Source organism: Canis lupus, chromosome 1, assembly GCF_011100685.1.
Source record: "Canis lupus familiaris isolate Mischka breed German Shepherd chromosome 1, alternate assembly UU_Cfam_GSD_1.0, whole genome shotgun sequence".
Classification (NCBI taxonomy): Eukaryota; Metazoa; Chordata; class Mammalia; order Carnivora; family Canidae; genus Canis; species Canis lupus.
Window position 1 is genome coordinate 25,570,297 of NC_049222.1, and position 20,366 is coordinate 25,590,662.

At 38.1% G+C, this 20,366-nt stretch overlaps 1 protein-coding gene and 1 pseudogene across 1 annotated transcript in view; both read right to left on the minus strand.

Moving 5' to 3' along the window:
• Positions 1 to 20,366, minus strand: part of MOXD1 (monooxygenase DBH like 1) — a 95,535-nt gene that overhangs the window by 35,265 nt on the left and 39,904 nt on the right. The gene's annotated exons all lie outside the window — the stretch shown is intronic.
• Positions 3,175 to 3,265, minus strand: LOC119869889 (annotated as a pseudogene).

Consider the following 20,366-nt stretch of genomic DNA (forward strand, 5'->3'; position numbering starts at 1 on the left):
TTCTGAATTCTTACGGAAACTACCATGTTCATGTGTGGCCAAGCTCTGTCCACCATAATTGACCAGTTCAGGAATGAATGTCCAACTAATCAATCTTTTCTTGAGATTTTAAAACTATGAAAAAGCACCTGTCACCTTTTGGAAGCTGGGCATTGTGAAAGAAGTCCTGTGTAGTGAGATCCAATAAAGCTGATGCACAGAAAAGTTCCAAAGACGAGGTAGCCTCAGCAGAGTTTGTATACTTCTGTTGTTACTAAAATCAACTGCATCTCTGTCATTCTGTGGCTTACTTGTTCAATCTTTCCTCTTATTTCATTGGTCAATTCCTTTCTATTTCAAAAATTAGTTCAAGTTGGGTTTTTGTTATTTGCAATCAAAAGTCCTAATTAATAATCAAACACAAGTAAATATATATCATCAATTCATCAGTTCTGTGTGTGCTCTATACACATGGTATCTGAAATTGTCTTTTTTTTCCCCCCAGGAACTTTGCCACATAAAACTATTTTGTCTGTTTTCATTTTACTCTTTCGTTTTATTTATAATTCTTAATTGGATCTGGGTCCATTAATAACAAAATTACTTCCATAAATGCCACTGAAAAGCAATATGGAAACATAATCACCCCTCTAAGACACACAAAAGTCTCTCTCGCTTGCTTACTGATTCCTGATATAGTCCACCTAGGTATTTAGTATTACGGCTGGCTTATTTTGAGGGGCTTTTTAAAAGACTTATGTGTGACTAGGAACCTAGTGAAGGGGAATATTAATTCCCTAAGTCATAGCTCCAGTTTTAATGTTTTTTTTTAATATTCTTTCATGGAATATCACCTCTGTGACTTCCAGCCATATAGATGAGTATGCTACCAGCACAGTGAAGCAGTCTACAACTCTGTTTTCATCAGTCTTCAAGACTAGGACAGTCACCATTCTGATACCCATTGAAACATCTAAAATAACCACACCAGGGTCTCAACAAAAAGAACTTCCATGACTTCAGTTTCACAAAACATACCCCAGATGCCACTGACGATGACCACAACCCACAATAGTTCAGTGAATCTGCTTCTTCATCAGTAACAAACATGTATCAAAACTGACCCATTGGGATGCCTGGGTGGCTCAGAGGTTGAGCATCTGCCTTCTGCTCAGGGCGTGATCCTGGGTCCAGGGATCGAGTCCCATATTGGGCTCCCCATGGAGAGCCTGCTTCTCCCTCTGCCTGTCTCTACCTTCTCTTTGTGTTTCTCATGAATAAATAAATAAAACCTTAAAAAAAAAACTGACCCATGTTTTTATGCTGAAAATAGTTGTGAAATGTAGACAATGATATCATGTTAAATAAATTAGTGGTATGGGGGCAGCCTGGTTGGCTCAGTGGTTTAGCGGCTGCCTTCCTCCCAGGGCATGATCCTGGAGACCGGGGATCAAGTCCCACATTAGGTTCCCTGAACGGAGCCTCCTTCTTCTGCCTGTGTTTCTGCCTCTCTTTCTGTGTCTCTCATGAATAAATAAATAAAATCTTTAAAAAATTAGTGGTATGAATCTTAGTATCCTTGTTCCTGTAGAATATGAGTTTCCAACTTAATTAGGCTGAATAATGACTGTGAATAAGTGAAGTGTCCCACCAGGGAATTGTACTTTAACATGGTTTGAAGATGTGTCATTCCTTCAACTCCTGATCCCTCATTAGAGAATAGAATTAGGCAGCATCAGTCTACATGATTTTTAAGCCAAATGGTTAACTTTGGTTTTCATTCATTTGTGCAATAAGGTGTTTTCAAATGGTATGATATACAATCACATGTGTGGTCTCAGAGTGTCATTGCTTTTCATTTATTTGCATTTGTTTAAAATATAATGGCCGTGAAACCATGAATTCAGAACCTTAACATTTTCTTTTTAACTTATTCAAAGTGCAATTCAACATAAAAGCTAGTGACTACATTTATCAGAACAGCAGATTTTAAGGTTTCTACTGCATAGTTTTATTACCATAATGTATGTTCTGAAATCAACTGTAATGTCTCAAAGGCTCTTGATGCTCTAAAAACAAAGTAGTTTCGATTCCCAATTTATTTGAAAGGAGAAATTTCAGTGAGAACCATTTATTCAGATTGGATCTGGTTGCAAGATTACAGCTGTATTGCCCAGAACTATTGTTACAGTATGAATTCTCAAGAGGACTGATAAGAAAAAAAAAAATTTCCCTAAATTGTGCTGCCTCTGAAGTTGTGGTAGACAATCCAAGTCCAGCATTCCAAACACTTTTAAATGCTGGGCTTGTGCCCCAGAGCAAAGGGGGAGGATAGTAGAGAAAGTGTTGGATCAACTGACAGAAGCTAGAGCCCAAGAGTCACTAGACACAAAGCAGGCTGGGCAGCAACTTTCTATGCTTAGACTCCCTCTTCCTCTATTCAGCATTCTTACGTACACATTCGGAGTTTTGGCTTATTATACATTTTTTTTTAAATTTTTAAATTTAAATTCAATTTGCCGACATAACACCCAGTGCTCATCCCATCAAGTGCCCTCTTCAGTGCCCATTACCCAGCTATCCTGTCCCCTCACCCACCTCCCCTTCCACAACACTTTGTTTCCCAGAGTTAGGAGTCTCTCATGGTTTGTCTCCCTCTCTAATTTTTCCCACTCATTTTCTCTCCTGTCCCTTATAATCCCTTTCACTATTTCTTATATTCCCCATATGAGTGAAACCATATGATGATTGTCCTTTTCCGATTGACTTACTTCACTCAGCAGGATACCCTCCAGTTCCATCCACATCGAAGCAGATGGTGGGAATTTGTTTTTTCTGATAGCTGAGTAATATTCCATTGTATGGAGAGGTCACATCTTCTTTATTATAATGTTTTTTAAAAGCACTAAAGCATTTTTTTTCATCTAGTCACAGCAACTATTAATTCTAAAGAAAATGCAGTATCAAAATTTGATGTTGGTATTGTATCAACACTGGGAGTTTTGTCAATTCTTGATCTTGGAGACAAAATGTATTGTTCAAGAAGAGGCATTCAGTATAGGGCCATGTGAGTTTTGATTGGCCAGGACATTATTATTTTTGTATTTCTTTAAATGTCATGACAAAATACCGGAATGGGGCCATAGATTTATGAATTACATTCCTACTAATCTCTATGCTCAAAGTAAATTGTTGAAAAGTATGGAATGTTTCACAAATTTGTGTGCCATCGCCAATCTTCTCTGTATTGTTCCAATTTTAGTATATGTGCTGCCGAAGCAAGCATTATTAAGGCTATTTTACTCAATGGATATGCAACTACCCTTGAGAAACTTAAAATATTATTAGTCATTTATTTATGAATGTGAATTAATTAGGTTCTGTTGCCAAACAACTCAAGAATATAAAAACAAACAAGGCAGAAAATTATGTTTAAGAAAGTTTGTAACAGCATTCTCAGTGTGTCTACTGTTCTTTGAATTTTTAATAAATTATTCATGAGCTCTAAAGTAGCTTTTAGACCTATATTAACAAATATTAACGTTCAGTTAACTGAGATATTCAATAAACTAGAGGTCACCTAGTTCCTCTGAGAAATGTTACATTAATACCTAAATGGCCAGCAAGGAGTAGTGAAAGACCTGGAGGTCCGGAGACTGAGTTCTCTTGGCTGTGCCATTAAACAGCTGTGTGACATGACTGTGAGCAAGTCACAGCACACTAGTTTCCTTTCAATCAGACTCTCATGCTCTAGACTATATATAGACTAGATGAATACAGTAACAACCTCATGAGCTCAGGTAACTGAATTAGCATACATTTTATGAATGTAGAAAATAACATACATGTAAGTTAAGAAACCTGCCCAAGTGTCAGAGCCCAGATTTGACTACTAGATCAGGAATTGGTACTCCTAACTACCACACTATATATTCGTATCTTTAATAGTAGGGGAGTAGATGAGACAGTGTCAGTGCTCTACCAAGGTCACTTCAGGTTCCCTTAACCTTTTCTGTGTACCTATCACCCAGGTTCTGGGGCCTTATTTCTAATCACTCGCATCTGTGACTTTCCTCAAAGGCCTGATCTTGGGCTCACTTTGCAGGGAGCAAGAAATGCCAGGAAATATACATTACTCTGAGGAAAATGAGAGGAAGGCAGTATGAATGTCCAGCACCTTTGGGCCAGATGGGACAAACTCTAAACAAAATATATGCTTTCTGTGGGTGCTATGGGCTGAATATCTGTATCCCCCTCAAGTCCATATACAGATATTCTAGCCCCCAAGGTGATGGTATTGGAAGGTGGGGCCTTTGGGGGACAATGAAGTCATGAGAGCAGATCTCTCATGAATGCAATCAATGTCCTTATAAAAGAGACCCTGTAGAGTTCCTTTGCCCCCCTTGCCACATAAGGACCCAGTGACAAGATGGTCATCTATGTGGAACTGGAACTCACAGACACCAAATCTGTGGGCACTTTGATCTTGGACTCCAAAGCTGTGAGAAATAAATTTCTGTTATTTGTAAGCCACCCAGTGTACAGTATTCTTTTAGAGCACTCATGTGGACTAAGACAATGGGATTAGGTTAAAGCTGGAAATACAATGCAATATCACCCTTGGCTTTTCCCTTTCCTCGCCTTACTCCTCCACCTCGTGTTCTCTTCTGGCACTTCCTTAATCAGTCATTTGCACATAAATCCTTGTCTCAAGAGACTGCATCTGAGAACCCAATGTAATACACAGAGCATAATGGAAGAACATTTTTTGGACCACATTTCTGGGGGTTTGAATCCAATCCTGGGGGTTTAAATCTTGTTCCATTACCTTCTTATTTATTTATTTATTTATTTATTTATTTATTTATTTATTTAGAAGTATATTTGACATATAACAATGTGTAAATTCCAGGTGTACAACAATGGATTTGACACATTTTTATATTGCAATACGATTTATATATCGTAATACCATCATTATGAACATGCTAAAAGACCAAGTATTACTTATTCCCACCTTAAAAAAGAATCAACTTCTCTCAGACTCAGTTTCCTTATAAGTATGTCAATGTTAATCTGGTTTACTTATAAGATTACTTGAGAATCAAATAGCTGGCACATCTGAAGCAAAAGACACCTAACAGATGCACAGAGAAGGATGTATTGTTTTGTAAGCTGGATTCTGGGTTTTAAATACATTTTTAACTTGGCACTCAAATAGATAACAAATCTATACAGGTAGCCCATTCACAAACTCCAGTTTTTTGAAATCTAATTTTAAGATTGTGTGTTACAAATACTCAGGCAAAAAAAAATATTGCCATGGTCACATTTTGTTGCAAAATAATGTAATCATATGAAATACATATTTATGTGTGCCATGTCAATTTATTTAGGACTTGATTTTCAGATTTGTACATGTATGACAGTATTTTCTCTACAGAGATCTTTTTCTGAAATGTGATCTCCCTCCTTTCTCCAAAAGAAACAACTACATTGACGTTTCTTATGTATATTTATGCACAGTTTTGAATATAAATTTTCCTTTCCTGAAAATCTGTCTCTCGAAAAGATGGCTTCCATCCATCCATTTCATTCATTCACTCAACTAATTAACTGAAGATAAAAAGTACCCCATGTATTTGGCTCTTTGTCAGATACCAAGAAGTAAACAAAGATGCATTGCATCACACGTGAATCTGACAGTCCTAGTTTATATTCTAGAAAGGTAAAGAAGTTAAGGGCAAAGAATTATAACTTTTGGTTGCACTCCAGCATCAATTCCTGCAGAAGACTTTTTAGCAGGGTCCTGAAATTTTTAGCCACACCATTTGGCTAAGAATGATTCCCACTTCCCTTGAGTAGCCTAAACCCATCTATGTGATCCCATCCTTGAAATGAATTTATATTGGTCAAATCACAGGGACTTTTAGATGGTGACTGACAGAAGAGCTGTCCTCCCAAAACACAAAAGAGAATGTGCTATTTCAATAGTTGGAGCTGCTATTTTTCTACCACAAGGGAAAATAGCCTAACAGTGAGGACCACACAATGTTAAGGGCAAAGTTCAAAATGAAGCTGTAGCTCATGAAACATCATAAATCTCTAGACTAAGGAATCTATTTGAAATAAATGCAAGCAACATTCAGTTGAAATAAGAGTTCTATGCTGATAGTTATTATCAAGGACAATTGTTTTCTTCAGTCACCTTTCTTTAGACCATGAAAACTGAGATGACTACCCAAATCTGGATTAAGTCAGAAGCTATGTTAATTCAGACTCTGAAAAAAACACAAAAGGAAGTTCCCAAAATAACTAGTTGAGTTCTATAATGTGTTTGAAAATTACACTTTTTCACATGAGAACACTGAATATTTAGGACATGCCAAAGCAGTATGAATCATCCTAATTTATATTTCCCATCTTCAAAATGTTTTTTAAGTTATTCTCTAGGCACAGCATCCATTCTAGTCCACAGTTCCAGATATCCCACCTGAATTACACAAGTAGCCAGCCACCTACTTGTCTTCTTAGATGCTTAGGAGTTGCTTTCTGGACAACACTCCCCATCCCAACCAATCTTCCCAAATCACTTTTCATCTCGTTAATCTAACTAATATTCAATGGCTTCACACCACCCATCCTATAGCCAATCAAGTCTACATTTCTTTTCCTGACATTCAAGATCTTATGTGGTTTGCTGCATGTGACCTACACAGTCCCATATGCATGAATGCCCAGATACCGGAATCTCTTCCTACTACATATGCACCATATTTTTCTTGCCTCTATACTTTTGTTCAGTGTTTATTCCATCCAATATGTCCTCCTAGTCACTCTTGAAAGTCCTGGTTTTGTTTCTCCTGGATGCCTTCTCTGATTATTTTGGCACATATTTGCCTTGTTTCTCTAAGCTTCTTTCAGGAGGCAGTGCTATGTGGTAGCATAAGCCAAAGACTTGGTTTGGAATTCAACATCTGGTACTTACTAGCTGTGTGACCGGGTACAGATTGTTTACCTTTACTGAAACTCAGTTTTCTTATTTATGAAATGAATATACAAATCATTTTTTTAATTCATTGTAAAACGTAAAGGAGAAAATGTGCTTAACACATTATAATTGTATCAAGCAGTTGAAAACTATATTCAGTTCTGTACAACCCAGAATATATATCTTTTTTATTGAATGTAATTATTACATATGGGTTTTTCTCCTTCGTTGGAATAGCAACTCACTGTTTTGCCACTTGTTAACAATTCATTATGTGGAGGAGACTTCTTCAAGGCCTTTATTATTTGTTGTAATTATCTGTTGTAATTAAAAGATAACATCAAGACTAAATCTTGCTAGTTATTTTTTAGTATGCTATTGCTTACATGTATGAGCTATTTTTAAATAATAAGTTGAATTCTTTTTCAGGTTAATTTGCATTTCAAACCATGGCAATTCATGGGATTCAATGTTCATATAAAGTAGATAGGATTTTACTGTTTCATACTGCAGAAAATGGTTCAGAGAACTTTCCCCACAGTTTTATTAGTCAATACATGCATTTCAATGCAGCAAAAAAAGTGTGAGTGTATATGGATTTCTGCCAATCCAAATGTAGAGTGGAGAAACACACAGGGATCAACATGTTTTGTGGAGAATAAGAATGCAGGAAGGGGGAACTCCTCATAGGAACATAGTTTGACATCCCAGAACAACAGGGGGGACAGACTTATGCAATAAAATGCATAGACACTACAACTTTATTTTATGTGACCCATCTCTTATCCTGGAGAAGTAAATTAAAGGTTAATAGAGGAAAGAATCGGAAGCAGCCCTCACCTGAGCAAAGATAAGTAAACATTAAATTACCAAAACAATAAAGAAAATCATTGCAACATTTAGGTCAAGTAAGGTCTAGATCCTTTAATGTAGTGATAAGGCAGCCATGACTACTGAGTCAAGAGATAAGACGTCAGAATAAAACATACCTTCCTGGCACATTGATCCTAGACTTCTCACCTCCAGAACTATGAGATACAAACTTTGGTGGTTTAAGCCACCTAGTCTATGGTATTTTGTTATGGCCACCTAAGTAGACTAATACGGAAAGTTCGTAAATGATATAAAGCTGAAAAAATTTAATGTTGCTCTTTATTAAATTATATTACATCTAGACAATGGACCATACCACACAATCACAAAAGAATTAAATGGTTCTATACGTTGTGTAATAGAGCATTTCCAGGACATACCATTAAATGTAAAAAAGCAAGTGTCAAAAAAATAAGGTAATCCCATTGATATTTAAAAATAAAAGCAAAATAAATTACTTTATATATATATATGTACTTTATATATATATAAAGAGAGAGTGATGAGAATATACACAGAAGTAGACCTAAAAGGATATGATTGCATACGTATAGAAAATTTCAGAAAAATACAAGAAAATATTAATTTGGCTTATAGGAAGTAGAACTTGAATGGTAGAAGTTAGAGCTTTTTGCTTTTGATTTCATATCCCTTGGTATTTGAATTTTTACAGTGAACAAATATTAATTTTATAATATTTTTTTTTATTCTGGTTCTATCACTTACTAGCTGAATGTCCCTGAGAAGCTAATTAATATGTGAGTCTCTATCTCCTACCTCACAAGGAGATCATAAGAATTACAGAAGACATTGGAAAACTCCTCATAGGTCATGGTATCTGCAAAGCATTCATCAAATGTTAGTTTTAGTATTTCCCATGCATAATCTATCTGCAATATTATATATGTATTATATATATGCTATGCTATTATACTTAATCATATAATACAGTCTCCAAAAACCTTCAAAATTGTTTATTTCCCTACACAGGGCAAAATAATCTGTTTCCTCTCATAATGTTTTAAATGAAAATTTGTTATTTAGAGAAATAATTGACCAGGATGTATTTGGAGCTCGATTTCTAGGACGACATGTTGATCCTCTGAACCCAATTGAATCTTCTGAGTCTTTAGGTTCTTAGAAAAACTGAAAGAATTTTCTACCCCAAACCTGTTGTCAACTTCAAGCCCAATGGCAGATGTCAGCATATGTGGTTCACTGCAAAGACCTTGTGACCTTCCTTGGTTCTGCATCAAAACTTTTCTATTTCTCGGGGTTGTTTGGGGGGTTTCTGTTTTTTTGGTTTGTTTGGTTTTGTTGGTCTCTTTTGAAGTAATAGTTGCTAGTCTGCTTTTTGTTTTTGTTGTTTGTTGTTGTGCATGGTTATTTTTTTCTTTTATAGTTTAAAGGCCTAATAATTTCATCCATGTAAGGACAAAATTCAATTACTAACAGATGATCCTAATGATAAAATGCCACAACCCCAAATTAGAGGAAAGAGAAACCACTCAACTTCTCTTTCCTCAAATACAACTTACAAACCAAAATAACCAATTTAATTGTGTGTATTTTAAAACTAATTTTTAAAAACTTATTTTCACATCCTGAAATTTCTAGTACTTGTGTTTAAATATGATTTATCACAATAATTTAAGCAGCTTTAAATAAAGTATATCATTTTAGCATTTATTTATTACAATTTAAGGATTATATTTCCTGAAGAAATTTAATAAATGAACTACCTTTTTTTTCTTCTAAGACTAGGAAAATAATCATTGAATGTTATTTTTTATTTTATCAGGCATAGTTTAAAGATTAGATCTAACTATAGGCAATACAAATTAATAACATTGCCCTTTGTAAAGTTCTATGTTGGCTTTTATTGAGAGGTCTAGAATTCATTGCTCTTTAACTTTAAATTAAATGTAAATGTAAGTATATTCTGTTTTATCTTATAAGAAAGGAGAAACTGATGCTGTTATTCTCTAAGATATAAAATAATGTTGCTTTAGAACTGATACAAATGTAGGTCTTCAAATCATTATTTTACTGAGTTTTGGCTCTATGAAGTGTCCAGAAGTAGCACAGCAAAACTGTTCAGTTAGGCTCTGAAGTTAGATACATAATCCACAGTATCACACATTCAAAGTTCATTTGTCTAGGGGATAAGACAGATTTTCTGAACATTGTTTGCAACTCACCATCATTGACTTAAATCTAGATGCAAGTCATTAATTCAACAAATGCTCACTACGTACCACTACCAGGAACTGTGCCTAGGGCTGAAAATCCAAGGATAAGCATGGCACAGCTGTGAGGGGGCTAATGCTTTATGGTCAGGCAAAAAGATGAGTCCCATAGAAAATATGTAAGCTCTATGGCATCAACAATAGCTACCACTTGTGAATATTTATAGGTACCAGGCACATTACACATATTATCACATTTCACTTCATTCAGTCTTTACCCAACCTGGAGATAGGTGCTACTGTCTTCGTTTTACAGGCAAGGATATTGAGGTACAGTAAAGTAAAATGAACAAACTTAAATAGCTGCTATGTAGCAGGCTTGGACTGGCACCAGGGCTGACCATCCCCTTTCTTTTCTGAACAGGCTGCAATGGGGTGTGAAAGGGAAGTTAGGGTTAGAAAAGGAATTGAAGGGGACCCCTGGGTGGCTCAGCAGTTTAACGCCTGCCTTTGGCCCAGGGCATGATCCTGGAATCCCAGGATCGAGCCCCGTGTTGGGCTCCTGGCATGGAGCCTGCTTCTCCCTCTGCCTGTGTCTCTGCCTCTCTCTCTCTATGTCTATTATAAATAAATAAATTAAAAATCTAAAAAAAAAGAAAGAAAGAAAGAAAGAAAGAAAGAAAGAAAGAAAGAAAGAAAGAAAGAAAGAAAGAAAGAAAAGGAATTGAAATAGGCTCAAAATAATTTTGTACTTTAATGTTACGGTATGTTTCAAAGAGCCATTTGATTGTTTTTTAACAATTTACTTACTTATTTTAGAAAGAGCACATGGGTTAGGGGGTGGTACAGAGAGAGAGGGAAAGAGAATCCTCAAGCAGAAGCAGACTCCCCACTGAGCACAGAGGCACAGAGCCCAAGGAGGGGAGCTGGATCCCAGGACCCTGAGATCATGACCCTCACTGAAATCAAGAGTTGGGTGCTTAACTGAGGCACCCAAATAGCCATTTGATCTTTGAAATGAAGTTTTGCCCTCTGGTTATGAAAAGGGATGATTTAAAAAGTGAAAAAGATCATCTGTGGAGACCCAGGATTGAGTCCCACGTTGGGCTCCCTGCATGGAGCCTGCTTCTCCCTCTGCCTCTCTCTCTCTCATGAATAAATAAATAAAATCGTTAAATATATATATATATATATACACATATATATACATATACATATATATGTATAATCTTTTATACTTCAAGAAATTTAAGCAAAAAAATGAATACCAGTGGATGGCTTTTGTAATTCTGGCTCCTTTCTCATTTTTTATGTGTTTTAACATGAGGCCTCCATAAAAAGGAGTGCTCATTTTTAGGGCAATTCCATGAAAAAAAGACAGCAAACTGAAGTGTGAGTTGTCAGACTGTGAGTTGAGTTAAACTGGACTTCTGTGGGTGAATCCCCACCGTAGGTGGATAACCCCTATTCCACGAAGCCTTCGCTTAGCTTAGTAAACAGGTTCACACTGAATTCACCTTTTCAAAGCCCTTAAGTGTCCCGCTGCCTTCCAGCTATTTAAATAAATATGTCTCTTCTAGATGCAGGTTTCTGGAAAGCAAAGCAGATGTTTTATTCATCTTTGAGGTTATTTGCTTGCTTGCTTACCTTTGAAAAGTTTAAATATAGGGAAAATAGTATAATATTATTTGTATAAAAACCATCCAGAATTAGTTCACATCTTGTCATTTCAACTTTGCTATTCATCTTTGCCCTACTTGAACCAGCACATATCTCTGTTCTCACCAGATGCTCATGGTGACCTGAATCGCCAAACCAACCATTAAGGTGGGTGTCAAGTACAAACTCAGGTTGTTAGCCTTAACAGGTCTGATCTACCTTTTTTCCTAAATATGCTGGTCAGCTTCTTTAAATCAAACCCAAAATACCTCTTGCAATTAATACTTTTTAGCAGAGTTTAAATATTCTCAGGTCAGGTCTGTAGTTCTAGAATTACATTAAAAAATGGATCTATTAAAAAAATGGATCTATTAAGGTAACATAAAAAGTATGGTTGATTTATTCCACATTTTTCTCAATCAGATAAAAGCTACACTCAATTTAAATGTCATAATTTACAACCAGCGCAGATATTCAAAGAGAATTTTGCAGTTTCAGAAATGTGGCCAACCTCCTTTCTTGGCAGTTAAAAGAAGAAACTGAAAAAGGAACTGATAAATCAAGTTATAATAATAGTTTCAAAAGAGAATTCTTCATTTTTCCTTCTCCATGAACCATCACTTCTTTCAGATTTGTTTAAAAGTCTTAATCCCCAACATCAAGTGAGTTGGGAGGGTTACAATTTCTCCCTCAACAACCCTTGTGAGCATTTCCTTATATTCAAGGCCACTTTCCCAACTGAGGCTGCTTTTCCCTCTCACATACATTGTCCCAACATGTCCAGGCTAAACTCCTGGCTCTCATCCTCTGTATTCTAAAATCTCTACAACAAATAATATCATTTCTCCAATCAAAACCCAATAGTCCCTCTGTGCCTCAAGAGAGACTCTCTTCTTGACTTGTAATTCATGCTCTCTGTGGTCCTATCATGAGATCCCCAAACATTACCAGGAATACCTGTTCTCTGTCCCTTTGGTCATGGCATTCCAGCATTCTCATCCTGAATCTGGCAAAACTGAATTGTATCCTTTGGAACTTAAACTTCTAGTAGAACTAAATGTTCAGAACATCTCTCAGTTGAAAGACATCTGGATTCTCAAGACTTAAAACAAATGTGTCTTGAAATGTATTGATAAGCTCAGTGAGAAGTTAAGGAAGATTTCCCAAAGGTAAAAGAAAAAGAATATAAAGTTGAAATCAGAGTGATAAACAAAAACAGAAACTAAGGCTCCTGTGGGAATATATGTCATACTATGATCCTAGAGTCTCCAGGAATAATGGCCGCAGAACAGGATAGTCAATGATGCAGGACTGAACATGACATACCTCTCCCTCAACTTCAGTTAAACATAGAACCTGAACCCTCCAAGCTCATACTAATCCAGTAAAATGGTGGACTAGAAAAAGAAAATCTAACCTTTAACAAAGGCAGCAGATGAAAAAACCTGTCTGTCTCTGCCATAGTTCTGGGTTATTATGAATCAAATGCCTTTGTCTTCCCTTTCTCAAATGTATATGTTGAAGCCCTAACTTTGAATGAGATGGTATTTGAAGATGAGTTCTTTGGGAGGTAGTTAGGGTTGGATGAGGTCATGACGGTAGAGTCCTCATGATGGGATTAATGCCCTCATAAGAGTCACCAGAGAAATTGCTGTCCTCCCCCTCCTCACCCCGTCCTTACACAAAGAAGAGGTCATACGGGCACAGAGTGAAATGGCAGCTGCCTACATGCCAAGAGAAGAGATTTGCAAATGAAACCCACCGGCCAGCACCTTGATCTTGGCCTTCACAGCTGTGAGAATTAAGCTTCTGTTGTTACCTGTCTATGGTACTTTGTTATGGAAGCCTGAACTGACTAAGACATGGGTAGAAGAAAATAATAACATATTCTCCTCTGGAGATGTGTAAACAGAGGTCCACCCTCATGGGACAGCAGGATGCAAATTTATAGTCCTGCATGGTTGGGGAATTTCCAAGCCAAGAAAAGAAAGGATACTTCATGAGTTGCCATCCCCTGGCATCTGGCAAAACCAAATACAAATATAATACTTCCTGGAAGGAGCATCCTCTCGTCCAGTACCTTGTGATTTCCATGGATTACATTAACTTGGAAAAACTTAACAGACACTTGGGGAAACAAGAAACTATCCACAACATATTTAGATTTCCAAGGACTTGAGTCATTGGAATTATTAAACATAAAATAGAAAATAACTATTTATATTTCATTTTTTAAAATGTTATTTAGTATATTTAAATGTTTTAAAGAAATAAAAGATGGGCTTGGAAAGAAGAGCAAGGGGGGGCAGGGAAAGATGGCGGAGGAGTAGGGGTCCTCAATTCACCTGGCCCCACCAATTTACCTAGATAACTTTCAAACCATCCTGAAAACCTATGAATGAGACCTGAGATTTAAAGAGAGAACAGCTGGAATGCTACAGAGAGAAGGGTTTTCACTTCTAACAAGGTAGGAAGGCGGGAGGAAAAAAAAAAAAAAGAATCCAGTGGGGGAGGGGCCCCGTGAGGAGCTGGGCTAAGTGGGGGCGGCGGGAGCCTCCAGGACAGGAGAGCCCGGCCTGGGAGAAGCAGGAACTTTAAAAAATCTGCACCAGATTATTCCCTGAAGGAAAAGCGCTCAGCAGGGAACTCAGGCAGAACTGCAGGAGGGGCAATGGGGCCTCCAGTCTCCTCACTAACAAAGGGGGGCCCCGGGGGAGAGCGCCCCACACCACGGGCTGAGCTCGGTAAAGGGCTGGAGCGTCCGGCGGGCCTCGGGGAGAAGCCGGGGGTCGGGGGGGGCTCCACGCAGAGGGGGCTGCACCTGCTGCCTTCAGGAGCCCTGCCTAGGAGCGTGATTCCGGCACCACAGACCCTGGATCCCAGGGTGCCGGGGGACACAGCCCAGGATCCCGAGTTCCCCCTGGACAGGCGGAGGCGGGGAGGGCACAGAACGGCCAGGATGCTCCTGCTGCCGGGACCCCCCAGGCTGAGCAGATCAGGGCCTCCCTCCAGCCCCTGGAACATCCAGGCCAGTGCCGTCCTGGAGATTGCGGTAGTTACTGCGGGAGCAGACTCCAGGGCTGGAGAGCTGGCCCCCGCCAGTGTTGTTGTTCCTCCTGGTGTCACTGTGCCTGGGGAGGGGGGGGGGGAGAGGCAGGGAACAGGGGCCTCACGAGGTAACCAGCTCCCACTGAGCCCGGCAACTGGCAGAGGACGGGGCAGCTCCCCCAGGTGCACACACCTGAGAGTCAGCACAGCAGCCCCTCCCCCAGAAGACCAGCTGGAAGGACAGGGGAAGAGCAAGTTATGAACCAAGCAGCGCTGGAAGCTCCAGGGGAAGTCTAAGGATTTACAGTATATAGAACCAGAGGGTACCCATCCTATTTTTTTTCTTCCTTTTTCCAGTACAACTCGTTTTTATATCAGACTGTAAATTTCCAATTTATTTTCTCTTTTCCCACCTTAACTACAATATTTTACCACCTCTTCATTTTTATTATTCTTCCTTTTTGACTTTCATACTTCTACAATTACAGATCCTAGATATATTTTCCACTTCTAGATTCCCTTCTACCTACTCAACTTAATTTTGGGAGATACACAAAATACTTTTTTTTTATTTGTGTATTTTGTTTTCTCTGCCTCATTTTGTTCTAAAATAGCGGAAGTTAATACCTTCTGAAACATGACCAGCATGCACCCAGAACCAAGTGGTATACCATACTAATTCATTCTGTGAGATTCCTCATTCCCATTCTGCCCCCCTCTTTTATCTCATTTATGTTTTGGTGGTCAATGGTGGGGCTCTCTACAAGTATTTCTGGTTTATATCAATATGGGACTGAGCATCTTCTAACATACAAAACTTAATATACTCAGATCAAGAGGACCACCCTCTAGGACCCCTTAGGTACACTACATTCTCCCTCCACTACAACTTCATCACCACCACCATCGCCCAGAACCACCCTCTTTTCTCTTCTCCTATTTTTTTTCTTTTTTTTTTTTTCTCCTCTTCTTTGGGGTTCTTGGCCTTTTATTTTTTACTACTTTATTTTAAAATTTGTTTATAGATTTAGTGATCCTTTTATTTTATTTCGTTCTGATCTTTGTTTTCAATTTCTGGTCTCTGACCTCGGCAGAATCATCTAAGGTGAAATTTACTTAGGTTGTGTTTGATATTCTTGACTCAGCCCATTCATACAGCCACTCTGCACTGAGCAAAATGACTAGAAAGAAGAACTCACCACAAAGAAAGAATCAGAAACAGTACTCTCTGCCAGAGTTACAGAATTTGGATTATAATTCTATGCAGAAAGCCAATTCAGAAACACAATTATAAAGCTACTGGTGGCTCTAGAAAACAGCACAAAGGATTCATGAGACTTCATGACTGCAGAATTTAGATCTAATCAGGCCAAAATTAAAAATCAATTAAATGAGATGCAATCCAAACTGGAGGTCCTAATGGCAAGGGTTAATGAGGTAGAAGAAAGAGTGAATGACATAGAAGACAAGTTGATGGCAAGGAAGGAAGCTGAGGAAAAAAGAGAAAGACAATTAAAAGACCATGAGGAAAGGTTAAGAGAAATAAATGATAGCCTCAGAAGGAAAAATCTACATATAACTGGGGTTCCAGAGAACACCGAGAGGGACAGAGGGTCTGAAAGCATATTGGAGCAAATCATAGCTAAGAACTTCCTTAATTTGGGGAGGGAAAGAGGCATTGAAATCCAGGATAGAGAGGTCCCCCCCAAATCAATAAAAACTGTTCAACACCTTGACATTTAATAGTGAAACTTGCAAATTCCAAAGATAAAACAAAATCCTTAAACCAGCAAGAGACAAGAGATCCTTAACTTATATGGGGAGAAATATTAGATTAACAGCAGACCTCTCCACAGAGACCTGGCAGGCCAGAAAGGCCTGGCAGGATATATTCAGGGTCCTAAATGAGAAGAACATGCAGCCAAGAATACTCTATCCAGCAAGGCTTTCATTCAGAATAGAAGGAGAGATAAAGAGCTTCCAACGTAGGCAGAAAAGTTAAGAATATGTGACCACCAAACCAGCTCTGCAAGAAATATTAAGGGGGACCCTGTAAAAGAAGAGAAAGCCCAAAGAAATAATCCACAAAAACAGGGACTGAATAGGTATTAGGATGACACTAAATTCATATATTTCAATAGTAACTCTGAACATGAATGGGCTAAATGATCCCATAAAAGACGCAGAGTTTCAAACTGGATACAAAAGCAAGACCCATCTATTTGCTGTCTACAAGAGATCATTTTAGACCTAAGGACACCTCTAGCCTGAAAATGAAAGGGTGAAGAACCATTTACCATTCAAATGGTCCTCAAAAGAAAGCTGGGGTGGCAATCCTCATATCAGATAAATTAAAGTTTATCCCAAAGACTGTAGTAAGAGGTGAAGAGGGACACTATATCATACTTACAGAGTCTACCAACAAGAAGACCTAAGAACCATGAATATTTATGCCCCTATGTGGGAGCTGCCAAGTATATCAATCAATTAATAACCAAAGTGAAGAGATACTTAGATAATAATACTCTAATAGTAGGAGACTTCAACACAGCACTTTCAGCAAATGGCAGATCTGCTAAGCACAACATCACCAAAGAAACAAGAGCTTGAGGGCAGCCCGGGTCGCTCAGCAGTTTAGCGCCACCTTAACCCCAGGATGTGATCCTGGAGACCTGGTATCGAGTTCCGCATTGGGCTCCCTGCATGGAGCCTGCTTCTTCCACTGCCTGTGTCTCTGCCACTCTCTCTCTCTGTGTGTCTCTCATTATAAATAAATAATTTTAAAAAAAGCTTTAAATGATACACTGGACCAGATGGATTTCACGGATATTTACAGAACTTTACATCCGAACACAACTGAATACACATTCTTCTCAAGTGCACATGGAACTTTCTCCAGAATAGACCACATACTGGGTCACAAATCAGGTCTCAATCGATACCAAAAGAATGGGATTGTCCTCTGCACAGTTTCAGACCTCAATGCTTTGAAACTAGAACTTAAGCACAAGAAGAAATTTGGAAGAAACTCAAACACATGGAGGTTAAAGAGCATCATGCTAAAAGATGAATGGGTCAACCAGGTAATTAGAGACAAATTGAAAAGATTCATGGAAAATAATGAAAAGGAAGATACAATCATTCAAAATCTTTGGGGTACAGCAAAAACAGTCCTAAGAGGGAAATACATCACAAGCATCCCTAAAAAAATTGGAAAAAACCTCAAATACACAAGGCTAACTTCACATCTAAAGGAACTGGAGAAAGAACAGCAAATAAAACCTACACCAAACAGAAGAAGAGAGTTAATAAAGATTCGAGCAGAATTTAATGAAATAGAGACCAGAAGAAAGTGGAACAGATCAACAAAACCAGGAGTTGGTTCTTTAAAAGAATTCATGAGATAGATAAACCATTAGCCAGCCTTATTAAAAAGAAAAAAGACTCAAATTAATAAAATTATGAATGAAAGAGGAGAGATCACAACCAATGCCAATGAAATACAAACGATTTTAAAAATATATTATAAGCAGCTATACACTAATAAATTAGGCAATCTAGAAGCAATGGATGCACTTCTGGAAACCCACAAACTACCAAAACTGGAACAGGAAGAAATAGAAAACCTGAAAAGGCTGATAATCAGGCAGGAAATGGAAGCAGTCTTCAAAACTTCCCAAGACACAAAAGTCTAAAGCCAGATGGCTTCCCAGGGGAATTCTATCAAACGTTTAAAGAAGAACAATACTTATTTTACTAAAGCTGTTCCGAAAGATAGAAACAGACGGACTACTTCCAAACTCATTTTATGAGGCCAGCATCGCCTTGATTCCAAAACCAGACAAAGACTCCACCAAAAAGGAGAATTATAGACCAATATCCCTGATGAACACAGATGCAAAAATTCTCAACAAGATACCAGCTAGAGGATCCAACAGTACACTAAGGTGATTATTCACCAACGAAGTGGGATTTATCCCTGGGATGCAAGGTTGGTTCAACACTAGTAAACAATCAACATGATAGATCATATCAACAAGAGAAAAAACAAGAACCTTATGATCCTCTCAATAGATGATCATCAAGACAGTATGGTTATGGCACAAAAACAGACACCCAGATCAACGGAACAGAAGAGAGAACCCAGAAATGGGCCCTCAACTCTATGATTAACTAATCTTCGACAAAGCAGGAAAGAATATCCACTGGAAAAAGGACTGTCTCTTCAATAAATGGTGCTGGGAAAATTGAACAGCCACGGGCAGAAGAATGAAACTAGACTATTCTCTTACACCAGACACAAAGATAAACTCAAAATGGATGAAAGATCTAAATGTGAGACAAGAATCCATCAAAATCCTAGAGAAGAATACAGGCAACACCCTTCTTGAACTTGGCCACAGCAACTTCTTGCAAGATACAGCTATGAAGGCAAGAGAAACAAAAGCAAAAATGAACTATTGGGACTTCATCAAGATCAAAAGCTTCTGCACAGCAAAAGAAACAATCAACAAAACTAAAAGACAACCTACAGAATGGGAGAAGATATTTGTAAATGACATATCAGATAAAGGGCTAGTATCCAAAATCTATAAAGAATTTATCAAACTCAACAGCAAAGAAACAAATAATCTAATCATGAAATAGGCAAAAGACATGAACAGAAATTTCACCAAGAAGACACACAGATGGCCAACAAGCACATGAGAAAATGCTCCACATCACTTGCCATCAGGGAAATACAAATCAAAACCACAATGAGATACCACCTCACACCAGTGAGAATGGTGAAAATTAACAAGACAGGAAACAATAAATGGTGGAGAGGATGTGGAGAAAGGGGAACCCTCTTGCACTGTTGGTAGGAATGTGAACTGGTGCAGCCATTCTGGAAAACCGTGTGGAGGTTCCTCAAAGAGTTAAAAATAGAGCTACCCTATGACCCAGCAATTGCACTGCTGGGGATTTACCCCAAAGATATAGATGCAGTGAAAATCCGAGACACCTGCACCCCGATGTTTATAGCAGCAATGTCCACAATAACCAAACTGTGGAAGGAGCCTTGGTGTCCATCAACAGATGAATGGATAAAGAAGACGTGGTCTATATATACAATGGAATATTAGTCATTAGAAATGACGAATACTCACCATTTGTTTCGACATGAATAGAACTAGAGGGTATTACACTGAGTGAAGTAAGTCAATCAGAGAAGGACAAACATATATGGTTTTATTCATACGGGGAATATAAAAAATAGTGAAAGGGATTAAAGGAGAAAGGAGAGGAATAGAGTGGGAAATATCAGAGAGGGTGACGGAACATGAGAGACTCCTAACTCTGGAAAATGAACAAGGGGTAGTGGAAGTGGAGGTGGGTGGGGGGTTGGGGTGACTGGGTGATGGGCACTGTGGGGGGGCACTTGACAGGATGAACACTGCGTGTTATACTATATGTTGGCAAATCGAACTCCAATAAAAATATATCCAAAAATAAAAAAGCAAAGATGAGCAAGATAAAGATTGAGTTAGCATATTTGAAAAAGAAACCAATAGAATTTCTAGAATAAACACATAATTGAACTTTGAAACTCTACAGATGAGTTAAATAGTATGTGATAGAACAAT